This window comes from Somniosus microcephalus, unplaced genomic scaffold, assembly GCF_052327205.1.
Source record: "Somniosus microcephalus isolate GS21.2 unplaced genomic scaffold, FLI_Smic_1.0 unresolved_chr6, whole genome shotgun sequence".
Lineage (NCBI taxonomy): Eukaryota > Metazoa > Chordata > Chondrichthyes > Squaliformes > Somniosidae > Somniosus > Somniosus microcephalus.
The window spans coordinates 33,529,568-33,550,742 of NW_028225184.1; the positions used below are offsets into that span (position 1 = coordinate 33,529,568).

At 42.6% G+C, this 21,175-nt stretch overlaps 1 long non-coding RNA gene and 1 pseudogene across 1 annotated transcript; both read right to left on the minus strand.

Annotated features, from left to right (window-relative positions):
• Window positions 1-4,954: 4,954 nt before the first annotated feature.
• LOC147087182 (uncharacterized) lies at window positions 4,955-8,271 on the minus strand. The gene is made up of 3 exons (XR_015075598.1): window positions 8,110-8,271; window positions 6,298-6,338; window positions 4,955-5,241 (listed from the first exon to the last, which is right to left on the minus strand). It is a non-coding gene; the product is annotated as an uncharacterized LOC147087182 (long non-coding RNA).
• Window positions 8,272-10,015: 1,744 nt separating this feature from the next.
• Window positions 10,016-20,592, minus strand: LOC147087183 (leukocyte immunoglobulin-like receptor subfamily B member 3; annotated as a pseudogene).
• Between the last annotated feature and the right edge of the window lie 583 nt (window positions 20,593-21,175).

A 21,175-nucleotide genomic window follows, 5' to 3' on the forward strand; every position in this document is an offset into this window, starting at 1 on the left:
TTGAATTAGTCAAACACCATCTGCCTTTTACAAATTCGTGGTGGCTCTACTTCACTAATTTAAAGCTCCCAAGTGCCCGTTAATTTTCCCCTTGATTACAGTGCACTTGCTCGGCACCCCATCCACGAGTTTAAACATCCACTTTTCATGAGGGCAGCAAGTTGTTCCAACATCTGAGGCTCCACCAGCATTGAATTGGCCCGGAGCTGCTCTTCATCAACCCGGACTCCTCAACATCTCAGCTCACAGCAGCCGCTGGCTGACGGGATCGTGTGTATTCACAATGCAGAGCGAGCAGTCACAGCTCTTGTTCCTGTTTGACTCCCTGTCGTTCTTCCACCTCACTTTCTGTTTCGGACATCGGATTTTGGTCTGGTCACAAAACCTTCACAATTGCTGCTATGCTGCAGTTTCTTTTAATGTTTACAGGGCAGATGACCAGAAACTTAATGAAAGGAAGTCGGCAGCAGCATCTGAACAGTTTGCTCCAGATCTCGGTAACACCTCGTAGGGAGCTACAGGGTTACAACGGGATTAGTCTGATTGATAGTGGACTGACTAAAGGGAACTGATGTGAGATAGAGAACGAGGATCCTCAGAAACTGATCCTAGTCAACAAGTGCAATGTACATGCTACATGTGAGGATAAGCATTCAGACTGTCAGTGAAAACTTTTGCTCTCCTTACCTAAGGGAAAATACACGTGCCTTAGAGGGAGTGCAAACACAGGTTCACCAGACTGATTGCTCGGATAGGGGGATTGTACTATTAATATATGTTGAGTAGACTAGGCCTATATTCTCTCGAAACATATACAATTCTTACAGGGCTCGACAGGCTAGATGCAGCGAGAATGTTTCATTTGGCTGCAGTGTATAGAACCAGCGGTCACAGTTTGAGAATAAGGGGACGGCCATTTAAGACTGGGAAGAGGAGAAATTTCTTCACTCAGATGGTGGTGTATCTTTGCAATTAATCACCCCAGGGGACTGTGGATGCTCAATCCTTGAGTAAATTCAAGACAGAGATCGATAGAATTTTGGATATTAAAGGAATTGATGGAATTGGGATAGTGCAGGAAAGTGGAGTTGGGGTAGAAGATGAACCATGATCTTATTCAATGGAGGAGCAGGCTCGAGGGCCCAAATGGCCTACTCCTGCTCCTATTTCTTATATGTTCTTAGAAGGATAGTTATGGGACAAATAGTGGGCTGTGGGATTAAATTGGATTGTTCTTTCAAAGAGACGACACTCTCACAACGGAGCCAAATGCCCCTGTTGTGATGTAAGATTCTATGATTATATGTTGTTATCTCTTTATAATGATAAAGGCCTCTCTGAGGTCTCCTCTTAGTCTCCTTTTTCCCTGAGGGAGGAGCCCAAGGAGTCCCCATGTCTTCCTGCTCAATGCCCCTTTCACACTTCTGTGCTGAGCCCTGGTTTCTTCTCTTCACCCACAGTTGTATTAGGTGCACATATTCAGTACATACTTGGAGCAAAAAAGGAGCTTATTTTAAGTCCAGCAAATGAATGTTGGTATTGAGAAAGGAAGGAACTCAGTCCTTCTATCCTTGATGTCATCAGCTTGGTGCCCCGGACATGTAGCTCAGTGGTATGCGAGCCTAAGTTGCATCTCCAAGCATTTTCTTTAACTACAGTTGCTGAATGTTGCTTTATGAGGGCAGCAGGTTACAACAGCTGAGGCTCCAGAAACATTCAGTGGGCCGGAGCTGCTCTTCACCCACAGTCACAGACTGGCCAGATTGTGTGACGTCACAATGCTGAGCGAGCAGCCACAGCTCTAGTTCCTGTTTGACGCCCTGTGGTTCTTCCATCTCACTTGCTGATTCAAAGATCGGATGTCAGCTTGGAAACTAAACCTTGGTCATTGCATTTATGCCACAGACCTGTTTTTGAAATGTTCAAAGAGGAGCAGAAACCTTGAGAACAGAAAAGTATTTAAAAGCTGTGAGCCATCAGTATCGCTGGGCAGCTGGCTCTCTGTCAGAGAAAATAGAGATTATATTTTCATAATTACAGTCATAATGTGCTTGGAGAGACTAAAAACTATAACACGTGACCTTGATACATTCAAAGCATGCGCTCTACCACTGAGCTACATCCACACTGACAGCTAAGCACGCAAACCTTGGAAAGAGAGGAGCGCTGCTGTCTAAGGGCTGCTGTTTGCATCTTTGAGCGCCTCTCCCACAGACTCATCACCTCCAAACATTTAATTATATCGGAGCAGGAGTTAATCTCAGGCTCCCAGAAACAGCTCAGTTCAATGGGTAGTGCCTGAATATGTGATGGTGTCCACGGTGAGCGAGCAGCCCCTCTTGTTCCTCATTGGCTGCCGATGATTGGTCCTCCCACTTTCTGAATCACAGTTCAGATTTCAGCCCAATCTTCAGTTCTCACTTTTACAAAGCGCTGACCGCTGGTCCACACAACGTTTGTAATTTTATCTTTGGGAGCTAGTGTATCATGAGCGATATAGGTTTACACACCCGTTAGTGGAGATGTGTGGACGTGAAAGAGGGCGGAAAGTATGTTTTGTGGGGGCTTTAATAATGGCAAGATATTTCCACCCTGTTAAAGTCGAAAGAAAAAATAAAGTCTTCCATTTCACGAACTCAGGAAACACTGTAGAGCAAATGAAGTACGTTTGAGGAACAATCACTGTTGCAATGTCAGAAATGCGGCATCCAATTTGTGCACAGCAATGTCCCACGAAGTGCAATGCGAGGAACAGTACCTCATCTTCCGATTAGGCACTTTGCAGCCTTCCGGACTCAATATCGAGTTCAACAATTTCAGATCATAACCTCGTCCCCTATCACTTTTTTACTTTAATTTTTTCCACCCGTTTGTTTTGGGTCTTCCTTCCCACCCGCATTTCCTTCTGTTTCTCCCTCTCACCTGGCAGCTGTCTCTTACCTGCTAGTTCACTTCACACCTAATCTCAGCTGTCTTTTGTCTCCACCGGCCTATAACCATCTCGTTTGCTTTCGAATACCTTTTATTGTCTCTTTTACTCCTTTTGTCGATCGCAGTCCTGCCTTCGATCGATTTAATTTCTTTCCAATTTTGAAAAATGGTTCCGACCCGAAACGTCAACTCAAATTTCTCTCCACGGATGTTGCCTGAACTGCTGAGTTTTTCCAGCATTTTCTGTTGTTATGAGGTGGAGATGATCTGTTTTAGTGATGTTGGTTGAGAGACAAACATTGTCCAGAACACAGGGGAGAACTCCCCTGCGCATTATCGAATAGTGCCATTGGATACTTTATGTCTACTTGAGAAAGTAAGCGGGGACTCGGTTTAACGTCTCAGCCATTTTGATCTCCTTATCGGAGCAAGGATATACATGCCTTAGGAGTGGTGCAACGAAGGTTCAATAGATTCATTCCTGAGATCAGGAGGAATAACTTCATTCAGAGGGTTATGAATCATTGGAATTCTCTACCCCAGAGGGCTGTGGATGCTGATTCGTTGAGCATATTCAAGGCTGAGACTGATTGATTTTTGCACTCTAGGTGAGCCAAGGAATATATATCTTCTCAGATACCTCGATCTCAATTTTTTTCTGATTACCTTCCTGTGAAACACCTTGGACCGTTTAAAGAAAGGATATAAATGCAAGTTGTTTTTATTGGACTTTCCAACCTCATGGGACCTTGTAGTAAACAAACAAACACCACTACTGTGTTATTAGACTTCTGCGAAATTGTAATGCATTTATTCATATACTGAACGCATGACATTGCTGTACGCTCAAATGCATATGCTATTATAAAGCTATTAAATCATCTTCCATGCCATTAACAGTTATAATTATTTCCTGCAACAAAGCATCACCCGGGCAGAGCGCAGAGAGGAATCTCTGGCAGGGCAGAGGGGAATCGCACAGTTTTAACATAATAAACCCCGTTTTTATCAGTGAAAGGAAAGTCAATCCCATTCCTCAAGGTGCGCGCGATACTCTGCACCAGATTTAACATTCGGCGCTCTGCTATGGTGAAACTTAGCACCCAGGCAGTAAAAGCAAAAACATATTTTACACCAAATTATTTAGAGCAGAATTGACTTCCTGGAGGAAACTCCAGCAGTAGTGGAGAGGGCAAAGATGTTCATGAAGTTTCCTGATCTATTCTAATTTCCCCAAAGTGAGGTCCGTTCTGTAATGTGCAAGCTTAGTAAGAAGTTTTACTTTACTAAAACACCGCTTCTACCCTCCTGCTGCAAGGTGGTGCCGAGAGTATTGGCGAAATTGATAGCCCCCAATCCGGTGGTTAATCGATTATTCAAATTCATGGACTGGGGGCCAAGTTTGCATTTTGTGCCCGACTACACAGAAACAGCGATTCAGTCACAATTATCTCAAGGAACATGGCAAAAAGGATGGAATTTAAACTTGAGTTGTACAAATCCTTGGTCAGACCCGGTCTGGAATACTGCGGTCATTTCTGGGCATCGCTCTTCAGGCAGGATCTATTGGCCTTGGAAGGGGTGCAGCGCAGATTCACCAGAATGCTACCGTGGCTTAGAGAGTTACATTCTGAGGATAGGTTGCATTGACTTGGATTGTTTCCCCTTGAGTACAGGAGATTATTGTGTAAATTAATCAAGGTTCTTAAAATGTTTACACTATCTGATAGGTTGGCTATAGGTAATCTATTTCTTCTGGTAATGAAATCTATAACAAGGTAATTATAAAATTAGAGGTAGGCCGCTCAGAAGCAAATTCAGGAAGCACATCTTCACGCGAAGTTTTGCAGAAATTTAGAAGTTTACCCGCAGAAAGGCTCTGTGCTGGGGGACAATAGGAGATTTCGAGAGAGGGATTGAAAAGTTTTGTTAGGTCAGCGTATCAAATGATTAGGCACAATCCGGGTAAACCGAGTTGAGGTTCAGACCAACCATGATCTCATTCTATAGAGAAGGCTCGAGGGGCTGAATGGCCGGCTCCTGGTTACCATGTTCTAAAATGTTTGTTTAAATTACGCACAAAGTAAACTAAATACCTGGACTGGGGTCAGACATTTCTCACAGATTACATTTCCATAGATGGCTTCTTGCAAACACAAAGTCTCGCTGAATAATATTTTAATGGGTGAAATGCTGATGACCATGGCATTGTCCGGTACTGTTGAGATGGATGTGCCTGGTCTTCTAGAGTTTCACTGCTGCATAGAGGACGGAGTCCTCACCGAGGTTTTGGACGGTGTCTCGCTGACTCTGAAAGGAATGGTGCAAATGGTCAGAAATGCAATCGAACAACTACACTCTGGTAACAGTTCAGCGAAATTCTATCAGCTGATGCTCCAAGGCAGAAGCCGAAAAATGTCAAAAGCAGCGTTGTTGGAGTGAGCAGTATTAAACTGGGAATATTGCACTGCTCTAAAGGGTATTAACTGTCTGCTAACGGTTACATTTGCAGATGAAGTTTTCACCTCAGGTAATGCTGTTTGTTTAAAACAAGAAGGGACACTCGAGCAGCAGCAGGGCAACAGGACATGATGGAAACAGAGAGCGGGAGGAATTTTCTACTTGATCAGAGGTGCTGAAGGGACGATAAGGGTTCGGCCACCGATCACTTTGACATCGATGGAAAGGGACATCAGTAAGGTGTAAAATGGGCGGCTGAATCCAGATCACTGTTTTAGGCCCACTCTAAGCCAAAAGTTCCAGCGCCTATCTCTGACAGCATCGGAAAATGAAGGGACAACTTAACTTTCCAGGTGGGATACTAGGATGTTGTGTGTAAGACGTGGAAACCGCATGTTGGTTCAGTGGGTGAAATAGAAAATGGTCTTGTTTATGTCAAAATGCTCTGCATATTCCAGACATTAACCAATTGTTAAACTGTAAATGCTGTACATTGCCTAGATTCGCTTGTACAGGAGTGTGTTTGCAGCTGCATTCGTGGTAATTGAACTCTGTAATTTCCCTTCAGTTCCTATAGCGGGCCCAAATCTACACCTCACCCCTCAAATATTATTGTTCTATTGCAAATACATTTGTTCAATCCGCTTAGAAAAATAGAGATCCGTTCATTATTCTGCATTGGACATCATTCTGTCGCCGTTTAAAGACATATTGAAGTGTGATCAAAAACATTTTTGTCCTCATGTATATTAATTACTGGACAAGGCAATTGTGATATTTCAAAAGAAGAAGAACTCTGTTGGAGAAGGCAACAAATATTTGGACACATCGTTCCAGGAGATGGAATGAGCGAGATAAAAGTCCACATCAATGGAAAAATAAAATCCCAGTGCATTTTTAACTTACAGCGTTTACTCTCGGCAATGTTTGCAGGTTAAGAACAGCATCTAAACAAAACAAAACACAATAACAAATGGATTGATGTTTAAATACTTATAGCATTTTCCTCTTTTATTAAAGAGTTTTATTCCTATGGAGGTTTTGTTTATCATCATATGGATGGGACACCATCTCCACACTCAATAGTGGGAACTAGCTGGCCATTGACAACTACCAATGGGTATTTGACTATCCACTAGGAAGTGAATGCACCTCCTATGCTGAGCTTCCCTTCTCAATTCCTCGGTTTCTCCAGGAAGTGGATGGGTTGGCTGAGGTTTCTCTCGAAATGGGCAGTAGATTTTCACTGTATGACTTGATGTTTCTCGGATTATCGCTGATGCAGCGATAGCTTGCCTAATCTAGAGTTGTCCTGTGATCTCAATGAGTGCTAAACTCTCGATTGTTGAATATTAATGCATTTTTATCCATGATAATAACTTTAGCTATTTGAATAAGGAAACACTTGATTCCGAAATATTTACATCATACAGGCATGTTGCTTCCTCTCTACAAAATCTTACTTGCTGTTGTTAAAATGTTGTCATCCTTTTTGTTCAATCTTTGCTCATTATAATAACCTATGTGATCCTTTATTCTGGAAACTTTATATGTAAATGTCTCACACTGTTGTTACACCATCTAACCACGGGTGGCACTACAACGCATTAAACGTTACTGGAGAAGAAGTTCGATGCTACACCTAACCCAATGTGTTAGCTTCACATCTTTGAAAGGGTTTTGCTATTTAACATTAAATAACAATAAAACGTGAAGTATTGTACAAAAGGGAAAGACGGCCAACATTGGAATTTAATTACATCTGTGTACCCCGGTCCAGTTATCCACTACCCTACAAGAGCAAAAAGTGGAAGGAGCGCACGTCAACCCATGCAGCCCACCAACCCACCCCTTCAACCACCGTCTGCCCCAACTTTGACAGAGCGTGTAGTCACCTGAGAACTAATTTTTAGTGTGGAAGCAAGTCATCCTCGGTTCCGACTGACACCCTAAGAAGATGACCCTGCAATGCTGCACTTGAAGACTCTACTTAGCCCGGACTCCACATGCCTATTGCACTGCGAATTCGATGAGCAATACCATACAAATCTTTTGTGCTCTTTATAAATCGCACTTCCGATTGTAATTAGTTGCTTCACATTGCTCATGATAAATTCCTCTGCTTGATTCACTTGTAGAATCAAAATCTGCGACAGAAATTTGGCATACTGTAATTACATCTATCCACCAGTGGTGGTGTGGTGCAGCTTCTCAGCATGTTTGCAAAAACCTGTGATGCTATTACCGACTCCACTTGCTTCAGCAATTGCTACCTATTACAGTACTGTACTGTAAATATATAAATATTTAAAACAATGCACGATCAGATTTCCTATTAGAAACAAATTAGCACAGTGGGTCGGAATAAAAAAGGGGTTTGTTTTACATCTATGTGCCGGGTCCAGCGACCTCTTTCCGACTATCCTCTCTGCATCTGTTGACTACACTCCCTCATCACTCCCTGTCTGAAAAATCACTTTCATTGAATGATGAAAATATATATTCAGAGTTTATTTTGATTCTTGGTCAGATTCACTAAATGATTCAGAATGATTGACAGTATATGTGATTCACAGTTGGTTTGCTAATACAATAAAATGTCTACAAACGGTTACTAGAAATGTAACAATAAGATTGTGTTCATTCCTTTTCGTTAACTGCAAGAAAAGCTAAATGCAAAGGAGAATTTTGGATGTACGAATACAAAACTGAACTTACATGTTAGGGTCTCACTGCTTTGGTCACCAGGAGGCGCTGTGTTCCTTAAAACAACATATATCGTCAATTAATCATTTTATTTTCGATGGCACAGATCATTAAATTCTTGATACAGGTATTGATTGGATTTCAGACATGGATCCCATGTTATATGTAAAAGTATCTCTCTGCCCACGTCCTGGAACATGTGTTTATCCAACTGTTCCCAGGCCAGGTTATTCCTTGTTACCCTGGAACTAATGATTAGTTTGACATCTAGGGTGATTAATGAGGACCTATCTCCTGCTCTCACCATGTGGAGCGGCACCATTACATAGTTTGTGAATATTTCCTCCCGTTGGACAATCTTTTTGGCGAGCAGAATTTCCATTGGGCTAAAAATAAGAATTTGATGAAATCATCACAAACCGATTCGCGATATCGATTCAGTGAGCACAAAGAGGGATTTCATCTCTCATTGAGCTGTTGTTAATATGGGATCCCCAGATGAGAAAGGCTATAGTTTAATGAGATAATGAACAAAAACACATTTAAAGGGATGTAGTGCAGATGCAAACAAAATTACTGAAGTAAGTGAAAACTGCCTGGATTAGTGTTTGAATATGGTTGAGTTTGTGTGATTGTGTGTGTGTTTGAGTGTGTGTGTGTTTTATTATGATTGTGTGTTTGAGTGTGTGCATGTGTGTTTTAATATGTGTGTGTTTGAGTTTGAGTGTATGCTTTATTATGAGCGTGTATCTGTGTCTTTCACTGAACGTATGAGAAAATATATGTGTCCTTGTGTGTGAATATATGTGATTATGTATACCAGTCTGTGTATATGTATATGAATTTGTGAGTGTATGTATGTATATACATCTAATTGCCTGTTGGAGTGTGTGCGTGAGTGTGAGTGGGGGAGTTTCTTTCTAATATGAAAAGGAAGTGAAGTATACAGGGTACAATTATTCCTGAACATCTGCATCTGAGTTTTATCTTGGCCAGGTGTGGTTGTAATTGACAATTCAACAGTCAATGATCTCATCTCATTTCTCTGCTGCTTCTCCACTTCCCTGAGAAGAAAATGTAAGTGTTAGAAATCTGAGCCAAATAATGGTTTAGAAAATAGGAATAAGAGTAGAGCCAATGAGCTGAAAAGGTCTTTTGGACACAGAAACCTGTGCCCCAGCACCATAACTGCCCCGACACAACCACCCAATGTTTTATGAAGGAACCCGAAGGGGGTACTTTTAAATTAACCCACCGGTGGGAAACGGTCGAATTCAGGCAGGATCTCCATTGTACACAGCGCCCATCTCCTGCTCCGCTAAACTATAATTTCATTCCATGCTGTGTTGCAGATTTTCCTCCTCCATACTCATGTACTACCCTAACCACCTCCACAACATCACCTCTCAGCCGTCTCCTTCCAGACTAAGAATACCGAGTTTTTCGATTCATTCGTTACAATGTGACACTGTGGGTTGGAATTCCACTTGACTGGTAAAGGAAAATGGGCGGTATCGCTCACTCTGCATGTTCTACACCCCACAGGACATTCAGTTCCATACATGGGGAACACCATAGGTGGCAAATGCGATATCATCCATCTTGCACGATCAAGTAAGACACATTTGTACCCCAGTAATGCAGTTGCTCAAAATTAGCAGTAGCGTTGAGCCGCCCATTCTACGTTAAAATCTACATTCTATTGAAATCAATGATACTAAATATCGGATGGAGCAAATAACAGGCGGCTATTTAAAATACTCCCGTTATGTGCTTCCACCAAAGACGCATTTCTACCCAGGACCCTTTCTGCTTCGACCCTCGCTATTTCGCCTGTCAGTCTACGATTTCCAAATATTTACAGTCCGAGCTTATGGGTGAAGTGGGAGATGGTTGGAGGAGGTTGTCAGTACTGTGTTCATGGAGAGGCGGCTGTAAGCATGGTCTGCGTGTCTGTAATGAACGGATAATGCATGTTGATTAACCCACCTTTCTTCCAGAAGCACACACCCAACAGAACAAAGATGAGAATCAGACCCACAGCAGAGCCAACACCAGCCTCCAGCGCAAAGGATTTATCTAAGTGAGGTAAAGGGACACAGCGTAACCAAGTTAAACAACAGTTCCTACAAAAAATAGATAGTCTGCAGCTTAACAGAAGCCACCGATAGGCAGTGGATCCGGAGTGAATTCCAAAGCAGAAAAAATACATAAGAAATTAAAAGGTTGATATAATATCATAGAATTGCACAGAAAAGAATGAGTCCATTTGGCCCATCGTGCCTGTGAAAGAGCTATACAAATAGTATCACACCTCTGCTCATTCCCCACAGCCCTGCATTTTGTTCTCACTTTCAAGTATATATCCGATTCCCTTTGGAATGTTACTATTTAATCTGCTTCCACCTCACTTTCAGGCAGTGCATTCCAGATTACAACAACTCGCTTGTTTATTTAATAATTTTATCTCACCTCTGTGTTTTGCCAGTGATCTTTAATCTGTGCCCTATGGTTATCGACCCTACTGCCAGTAGAATCAGTTTCTCCTTATCTGCTCTATCGTAAACCCTCATAATTTTGAACCATTCTATTACATCTCCCCTTAACATTCTCTGCTCTAAGGAGAACGACCTCAGATTCCCTTGTCTCTTCACATAAAATGGCATAGCATTTCCAACACTCGCGATACTTAATGTTAGCGGTTCCTTGGATTTTCACTGTTTCGAAAACGTGCCTCAGATGTTCAAAGTCGTTCTCTCCTCCTCTGTTTTTTATAATAAATGACCCGCATTAAATCAGTGCTGCAAAATCAGCGAATCAGTAATAAAGTCGGCGGGGGTTTGGCATGCAGTTGACGTCACAATGCATTGGGAGAACATGACGCAGCACGAAGCTGATTCTCATTGTTCGATTGATTAGTTGCCTCGTTCATTCTTTGATTCTTTCATTTAATATTAACCGTGTTCTGGGACAAAGTGACTGTTCCCAGCTGGCGGCAAAAATATAACAGATTGCACGTAAATTAGTCAGTTTCATTCTGTAAGTTTCATTCTGGTCATTGGGTCAAAACTGCGCATGCGAGGAAAGAATGAGTTGAGCTAATTTTTTAGGTGCGGACCTTTGTCACAACATCCTGCTCTCTCCACAGACGCCGACTGAACTGTTGTATATTTCAAACAGCAGATTGTTTGTTTTGCTTATTGCTTACCAGGTTAAAATGACCTTTTGTTAAAGTCGGTGACGTGAATATTTTTTTTTCTCAGCTTCCCTAGGGTTAATCTTGCACTATTATAGAATCGATGAGGAACTACAGAAGAAAGCGAGTGAATCAAACTTTTAATCGGAGTTGGAGAAGTAAAACCATCCAATGGTTAGCGCTTTAGTTCTGCCATCAGTCACGCAGTAAGTAGCAAACACTTAATGGAATAAGAGTCAAGGGGTATTCGAGCACTGGCATAAAAGTGGGCAATGTCACATCGCCCACCTGTTCAGTCCTGTATGACGGGGTGTAAAGTGGGCAGCCTATGAGTCAACATCCAATAAGAATTTTAACATATTGATGTCATTTACATGCCAGCTTTAATCCTTAAACAGAACAACTGATGCACACTAACTATGATGCAAGCACCCCTTGTGCTGGGGTCCGATAAATACAGTGACTCTGTGAATCTCACTCACCTCCTACAGTTATATGTACAGGGTCACTCAGAGCCGATGTTAGCCGCCTTCCGCTCACATCCGCTTTGTACAGGCAGGTGTAACTTCCTCCATCGGAATGACCTATATTCCTGATGGTGAAGGTGAGAGAATTACACCCTGCAGCAGCATGCTGGACATCCGAGTGATTCGTTTCTCCATGTCTGTATAAGTAAAATGTGATGCCAGGAAGCTCCCGTGAGCTTGTACAGTTATAGGTGACTTATCCACCCTTCACAAGAACATTGGAATCCATTGATATATTTGGTTTGGGTAGACCTGTAATTCGAAAGGAACAAGTAGTGACCATCGATTCAAAATGCAATATAGACTTATTCTTGAGAACCAAAATATGAATGAGCTGGGCTTGTGTACACAGGGGATAACTGAAACGTTTGGAGAAGACAAGACAGTCGAAAATATAGTGAGCAGTGAGGATGATATCAACACACATCAAGGGGACATGATTCTGCTATTCCCATTTACACTTCCTCTAGACCCAGCTTTTGTTTCTTTACTGGTCCCATACCATCTCCTTTTGCATTGTACAATCAGACCTACTGTAATTTAATCTTTCCTGCCTTCCAACCTAACACAGACCTTCCCATTTGATCTTTCCTCCCTTCCCCATTTCACTGCCTCTGCATTTGCTTAAAATGTTTTATAACTCTAAGTTTTCCAGTTCTGAGGAAAGATCATCGATGTGAAACGTTAACACTGTTTCTCTCTCTACAGAGGCTGCCTGGCCTGCTGAGTATTTACAGCATGTTCTGTTTTTATTTCAGGATTACATAGAGAGACTGGTGAAATTGAGAGAAACATGGCAGATGAAATCTAATGCAGATAAGTGTGAAGTGACACAATTTCGTAGAAATAATTAAGAGGGAATGTTTAAACGAAATTGTACAATTTCAAACGTGGTGCAGGAACAGAGGGACCTGGGGAGCACATGCACAAGTCTTTGAATGTGGCGGGATAGGCTGAGGTTACATTTAAAGAAAAGCTGTATCAAACAGAGGCTTAGACTACAAAGTCAAAGAAGATATGCTAAAGCTGTAGGAATCACTGGTTAGACGCCATGTAGGAATACTGTGTCCCAGAATAGGGCACTACACTTTAGGAAGGATGTCAATGCCTTACAGATGGTGTAGAGGAGATTTACCAGAATGGTTCCAGGGAAGAGGGATTTCAGTTATATTGAGAGACTGGAGAAGCTGTGATTGACTCGTCAGAGCAGAGAAGGTTGAGTAGAGATTTAATAGAGGTGATCAAAATCATGAAGCGTTTAGATAGATTAAATAAGGAGAACGTTTTTCCAGTAACAGCAAGGTAGGTAACCAGGGGACGCAGGTCTGATTGTACAAATCAAACTTCCTCTCCACCTTCTCTGCTCTAAGGAGAACTACCCCAGCTTCTCTACTCTATCCACGGAACTGAGGTTCGTCCTCCCTGGAATCGTCCTCGTAAACCTTCTCTGCCCTTCTCTAAGGCCTTCCAACCCTTCCTAGAGTGCGGTGCCCAGAATTAGACCCAATGCTCCAGTTGAGGCCGAACAAGTGTTTTATAAATGTTTATTATGACATCCTTGCTTTTGTACTTTATGCTGCTATTTAAGAAGTTCAGGATCCCGTATGCTTGTATAACCGTTTTGTCAACCTGCCCTGCCACCTTCAACAATGTGTGCACAAATACCTCCAGATTTCTCTGGATACACATACACTTTAGCGTTGTAGCTTTTAGTTTTTATTGTCTCTCCTCGTTCTTCGTACCAAATATATCATGTCACACTCTTCCACGTTGATATATTTCGTATTGTTACTGCATCTGTGGTAAATGAATGTAAAGAACAACAGAAATGGATTTCTGCATGTTCTTGTGCCATGAAAGGCTGGTAACTCAATAACGATTGTGACGTGTTTAATTGAAATGTTCGTATCGGCAATTGAGATTCGACAAAAAGGGAACTGATGGTTTCAAAAAGAAAATAAATCAGTTGGGGATCTTGTTCCAAAATCTGGGCTTATCGCTGAAATTACCATCTTTGATACCAGGAGAAGATATTTTCCTTTGAAATTCACATTTATGCTAAATTAGTCGAGCCATAACCTGAATAAAAATAGTGAACAACTCCCATAAACTGTGTGGATTTACATTTCACATCAGGCAGTGCAGAGTTGCTCGGCTGTAGGATGTGGGCTTCGCTGGCAAGGCTGGCATTTAGTGCCCGAACCCAGTAGCCCTTGAGAAGATGATGGTCAGTCTTCTTCTTTAACCCATTTATGCTCCCACAATGCTGTTCGGTATGGACTTCCAAGATTTTGAGCGAGCGACGATGAAGGAACGCCAAATATATTTCCAAGTCAGGATGGTGTGTGACTTGGAGGTGGAACTAGGAGATTATGCTGTTCAGATGCTACGACTGCCATCGTCCTTTTTTATGATGGAATTCGAGGGATTTCGAGGTGCAGACGAAATCCATTGAGTGATATGAAACCTTAAATGTACTTAAGTTAAAATATTTTGCGTATCAGGATGTTTTTGTAAATCTCATTCCACTGTTTCGGTTATCTGACTGAGAATCTGTAATCTGACAAGGCCACCCACACTGGCGGTGCCTCGTGAGGTGACCATACATTCAGTGGAGTTAAAACTTTGGCAGGAAGAAGCCATTTGACGTTAAACATTCCACTGTGGTAGTTCCAGACATTTAGTGAGTAAAATTGGAAATCAGGGTCAGATTTTGCGTGATTTTAAGAGATAGCCGGCCGCCCCCTGTCAGAATGTGTTGTCTTCACATCGCTAAATATCCAATCTCTCAGCTCCATCAAACAGCATTCCCTCAGTACTCAGTCACAGGGACAATGGTAAACTAGCACGATATTAGATTCCATTTAAGTCAATGGAGGGTATAATTGGGCGGAGAGTAAAATGGAAGGTCGATCCCTATCCGCCTCTTTTCCACCTGGAGGATGTGGTTAAAGTTACCCTCCAAGTGTCGCCATGGACTGTGAGCTCATGTATTTCGTCGGGATTGAATGCACAACATTCAGACGCAATGGAGTATAAATTCGTCTTGTACAGTAGCCTAAAGCAGGCGATAGCTCAACATCAGCACGTTTTACACATCGCCGGATTTCCATTTCAATTGCCTGCAATGGAATCAGAAATCTGTCGGGTGTGAATCGGGCGGCTGTTTCGCTTTCGCCTGTTTTACGCTAATTCCCGTGAGGAATGTCACACTATCTCCAGTAATGCTCTTTGCGGTGAGCAGGTGCACAGCGAGTGATTGCAGGGCATGTTACATGAATCCTGTCAAGAGTTGAGGAATCAGATTAAAACCTAGCCCCACTATGTATGAAAGGAGGGAGAGAGGAAACGAGGAACTACAGGCCAGTTAGCCTGACATCAGTAGTAGGGAAATAGTTCGAATCTGTTATTGAGGAAATGGTAATAGGTCACTCAGAAAATACAAATATCATTGACAGAGTCAACACGGATTTATGAAAGTGAAATCATGTATGACAAATCTGGTGGAGTTTTTTGAAGTTGTAAATGGCAGAATTGATAAGGGGGAATCAGTGGAGGTGGTGCATTTGAATTTTCAGAAGGCATTCGATAAGGTGCCAAACACGAGGTTACTAAACAGAATTAGGGCTCATGGGATTGGGGATAATATATTTGCATGTATTGAGGATTGGTTAACGGACAGAAAACAGAGAGTTGCAATAAAAGATTCATTTTCGGGTTGGCAGGCTGTAACAAGTGGGGTTATGTAAGGATCTTTGCTTGGGCCTCAGCTTTTCACAATCTACATCAATGGTTTGGATTAGGGGACCAATTGTAATATATTCAAGTTTGCTGATGATACAGAGCTGGTGCAACTTAAGGTGTGAGGAGAATGCAAGAAGGCTTCCAGGTGATATAGACAGGCAAAGTGAGTTGGCAGGGACAGGGCAAATGGAACAGAATGTGGAGAAGTATGAGTCTAGATCCAAGGCCCACAGTCTCAGGTTAAGGTTTCGGCCATTTAGGAATGAGATGAGGAGAAATTTTTACACTGGCTGGATGACAAATCTTTGGAATTCAGTACCCCATGGGGCTGTGAAGGCTCAGTCGTTGAGTATATTCAAGACAGAGGTAGATAGATTTTTGAATATTAAGGGAATCAAGGGATATGTGGATAGTGCAGGACAGTGGAGATGCTGTAGAAGATTGCGAATGACCCTACTGAATGGCAGAGCAAGCTTGAAGGGCCAAATGGCCTTTCCTGCTCCTGTGTCTTATATCCTTATGTTCTTAAAACCAATTCTGTTTTATTCCTCTCTCCAAATATTAAACCATTAATTCAGTTACAGTGATAGAAGCATGATTTTATAAACATACCAAGAGTGCTGGAAAAATACTAAAATCCTCTGCTCCCTGTCACTCACCTGCTACAGTGACCATCACAGACTCACTGCACTGAGTTTCTAACCACCTTCCATTGACGAGGGTCCCATATTTGCACTGGTACCGCCCTCCTTGGTCAGTACTGTTAACCGGGATTGTTAAAATGTTGTCCTTTCTGACCATTTGATCAGATTGCAGGTATTGATTATCTTTGTATAAGTAGAACGATTTGTCTCGATAATCTACGGTCACATTGCAGGTAATGGTGATCGCCTCTCCTACTACATACACCCCACTCGGTTGATCAAGTGATATCATTGGTGTAGTTAGCGGATCTGTGGTAAAATAAATATAAAGTACAATTAGAAATGGATCTGCAGATTTCCACGTGCAGTGCAAGGTTGGGAACTCATTGATGATTGTGCGGTGTTGAAGCACAGTTTCCCATCGGATACAGAGATTCCACAATAGGGGAGTTCGGGAATTGATTATAAAAAAAGATTGACTTGCATTTCTCTAGCGCCATGCATAACCATGGGACGTCCTAAAGCAGTTTACAGCCAATTTAGTAATCTTGAAGTGTATTCGCTGTTGTTATGTGGGAAATCAAATGGTGGTGCCAAAGAACCAAAATCCGCTCAAGTTCTCGGTCCAAAGTCCGGTTTCAGGCCAGAGATTTTACTCGGGGATGCGAGCGGAACAAGGAAATGGTTGCTTTGAAATGCCCAGTGCTGTTACTTTAGCAAGGTGAAGATGAGATCAGAGAGAGTGAAAGTCTTCATTATTCCCATAGCAGCGACTGGTACCACTGCAAGTATGATACCCCCGCCAACAGAAGGCAGTGAGCAACCAATCTAAGCGAGGCTTTGAGTGTTACACTTTTGAAATAATTTAGCCGTTTTTGTGAGCACACAATTATTTTTATAATTACATTGTGGTTGTCGCTGGCATGTCCAGCAACTACTGTCAATCCCTAGTTTCCCCTCCAGAAGCTGTGGGTGGCCTTCTAATTGAACCTTAGTGAGGCCAGTGTGGTCAAAGTGCACAACAATGTAATGAATTGTAAGGGTTGGACGTACCAACGATGAAGGAACAGCGATCTATGTCCAAGTCAGGATGGTGTGTGACTTGGAGGGGAACTTTGAGGCGGTGATGTTCCCATGTACCTGCTGCCCTTGTCCTTCTAGGAGGAATAGAACGCTGGTTTGGGAGGAGCAGCCGCAGAAGCCTTGGTGACTTGCTGCAGTGCATATTGTAGATGGGAAACACTGCAGCGACTTTGCGCCGGTGGTGGACAGAGTGAATGTTTAATGTGCTGCATGATTTGCCAATCAAGTAAGCTGCGTTGTCTTGGAATGTGTCACGCTTCCTGATTTGCAGCTGCTCTCACCCAGAGATGTGGAGAGTATTCAATCACACTCTGGAGTTGTGCAAGGAGATGGTGGAAAGGCTTTGTGGAGTCAGGAGGTGAGACACTCGCCGCAGATTTCCCTGCCTCAGACCTGCTCTCGTAGCCACTGTGTTTATTTGAAGGTGAATTTGGAGTGGATGTTGTTCCCATGCACCTGCTGCCCTTGTCCTTCTGGCTGGTGGAGGTCCCGTGTAAGTGAAATGCTGACGAAATGCAATGAAGAAAGAGATATGGAAACCCACAAAGTAATTCGATTAAAATATCACACATAATAGGATCATTTTGAAAGTCTTGGCACGCAGATTCTGTTCTCGGACAGAGAAACCTGTAATCTGTTATGGCCAGCCCATCTGGAAAGCTTCTTGAGCTGACACTACACTCAGTGGAGTTAAATCCCACACGCTGTGCTTTCATTGTGGCAATAAAATTTAAAGTTTAAACATGAAGTGGGACATTTTTTTGGAGGTGGATCCTTGAACATAGTATTTATGATTCGATTTTATACACATAATTAAATGGAAAGCTTTATCAGGCAGGGCTGAAAACGGGCGGCCGAATCGCTAGCGCCCGTTTTGAGCTACCGCCCGTGACGAGTTTCATCGCCTTATCTCCAGTAATGCCCTTTGTCGGTAATGGATTCACATCAATTGAACACAGGTCCAGAATTACATGAATACTTTCGAGAATTGATCAATAGGTTCAAAACCCATTCGGTTTCTTCCTCTATCCTAATATTAAAACATTCATGTTGTTCCAATGATTAAAGCATGATTTTATAAAAATTCCAAGAGCTTGATAAAATCATACAAAATCCATTGATCCCTGTCACTCACCTGCTACAGTGACCGTCACAGACTCGCTACGATGAGATTCTAACCGTCTTCCCTTGACAGAGGTTTTATAGTGGCACTGGTACCGCCCTCTCTGGCCTTTACTGGTAACTGGGATTTTTCCAATGTTGTCCTTTCTGATATTTTGATAGGATTGCAGATATTGATTATCTTTGTAAAAGTAGAAAAATTTATCTCGTTAATCTTCAGTCAAGGTGCAGGAAACGGTGACCGTCTCTCCTACAACATACACCCCACTCGGTTGATCAAGAGTTATCACTGGTGTTGTTAGCGGAGCTGTGGTGAAATAAACAGAAAGTACAATTAGAAATGCATCTGGGGATTTTCATGTAAAGTGCAAGGTTGGGATCTCAATGATGATTGTGCGGTGCTGAAGCACAGTTTCACATCGGATACAGAGATTCCACAAAAGGAGAGTTGGGGATTCGATTATGAAGAAAAAAAGACTTGCATTTTTCTAGCGCCTTTCATGATCTTGGAACGTCCCAAAGCAATTTACAGCCAATTTAGTAATTTTAAAGTATTTTCGCTGTTGTAATGTAGGAAATCAAATGGCGGTGCGAAAGAACCTACATCAGCTTCAGTTCACTCTCCAAAGTTCGGTTTTAGGCCGGAGATTTTACTCTGGGGTACAAGCGAAAAAACAAAAAGGTTCCTTTGAAAAGCCCACTGCTGCTAATTTAGCCCAAGTGAAGATGAGATCAGAGAGAGTAAAAGTCTCCATTATTCCCTTAACAGCGACCGGCAGCAGTAGAAGTAAGATACCTCCACCAACGGAAGGCAGAGAGCAACCAAAATCAGCGAGGCTTTGATAGTCACTCATTTCAAATAATTAAGCCGTTTTTGTGAGCACGCAATTATTGTTATCTTTACCGTTGTGGTTGTCACTGGCGTGGCCAACAACTACTGTCAATCCTAGTTTCCCCTTCAGAAGGTGTGGGTGGTTTTCTAATTGAACCTTAGCGAGGCCGGTGTGGTCAAAGTGGAAAACAATGTCAGAGTTCAAATTTTTTACCTACCGACGATGAAAGAACAGCGATATATATCCAAGTTAGGCTGATTTGTGACTTGGAGGTGAACATGGAGGTGGTGGTGTTCCCATGCGCCTCCTGCACTTATCCTTCTAGGTGGGAGAGGTTGCAGGTTTGGGAGGTGCTGCCGAAGAAGTCTTGGTGACTTGCTGCAGTGCAACTTGTAGATGGTAAACACTGCAGCCACTTTGTGCCGGTGGTGGATAGAGTGACTGTTTAAAGTGCTGCATAATTTGCCAATCAAGTGACCTGCTTTGTCTTGGATTGTGTCACGCTTCCTGAGTTGCAGCTGCTCTCATCCAGAGATGTGGAGAGTATTCAATCCCACTCTTGACTTGTGCAAAGAGATGGTGGAAAGGCTTTGTGGAGTCAGGAGGTGAGACACTCGCCACAGAATTCCCTGCCTCCGACCAGCTCTAGTAGTCACAGTGTTTATGTGGAGGTGAATTTGGAGCGGATGTTGCTCCCATGAGTCTGCTGCCCTTGTCGTTCTGGCTGGTGAAGGTCCCGTGGAATTGAAATACTATCGAAATGCAATGCAGGGAGAGAGATGGAAACCCACGAGATAATTAGATTAAAATATCGTGCATATCAAGATCTTATTGAAAATCTCAGCACGCAGATTCTCCTGTCAGCTTGCAGAGCTTCTTGAGATGACAGTACACTCAGTGGGGTTAAATCCCTGGCGCCGTGCTGTCATTGTAGCACTAATCGTTGATTGTTCGAACCTCTAGTGATAAACATTTTCTTAGGCGGATCCTTGAATCAGGCGGCCGCAATTTGATTTTGTACACATAATTAAATGGAAAACATAATCAGGCGGGTCATAAAATGAGCGGCAAATCGCTATCGCCCATGTAATGCTACCGCAGGCCATATGTTTCATTCTCCGATATTGTCATTATGTGAGAGACAAGCAGTGATATCCGATTGTATTACAGTGAAAAAATTGATTCTTACCCATTACCGTTACCTCCACGGTATCACTTCGGTCTGAGGTTATCTGCCGCTCTGACATTGTTCCCTTATACACACAGGAGTAATCTTCTGACCCAGTCCCCATGCTGTCCGTGATGTCAAAGATGATCGCGGATTCCCATGAATTGGCTTTGACCATTTTGATTGGATTATTTTGCCCTCCTCTGTACAAATAGAACATGCTCCCTGAATATGGAGATCGGGCTCTACAGGTAACTCTGACCATCTCCCCTCTCACAAATGTTTGATCCAGAAGGTTAAGTGATATTAATGGTTTGTGAGGATGAGCTGTGAGGATAACAAGAAATCAATATCCCGCCGGGCGTGAACGGTTCTGCAATCCGCTTTTCACCCCAGACTATTATACTCTCCTTGAAGTCAAATGAAAGTAATTTCCGAAAGGTTGTGACCCAATCAGCCGACCCGATTTTACGTTGTACTGAAGTAAATTAATGGTAAAATCGGGCGGAGTGTATATCGTGAAACCGGCCCGAAACAAGCTCTTTCCCGCTTGGTGGATTTGCTCACAATTGCCCACCATGAGCTGTAAGCTGTGAGCTGGATATAGCCAGGACAATGTAAATGACCACCGGCCAGTTTTCTGCTGAGCGAGTAGGTTTAATATCACACACAATGGAATCGGATAGCGTAAAAACGTGCAGCCGATTCACTTTCGTCTTTTTTGCTCCTCCACCCGAGACAAATTTCAGGTGCAATATCTC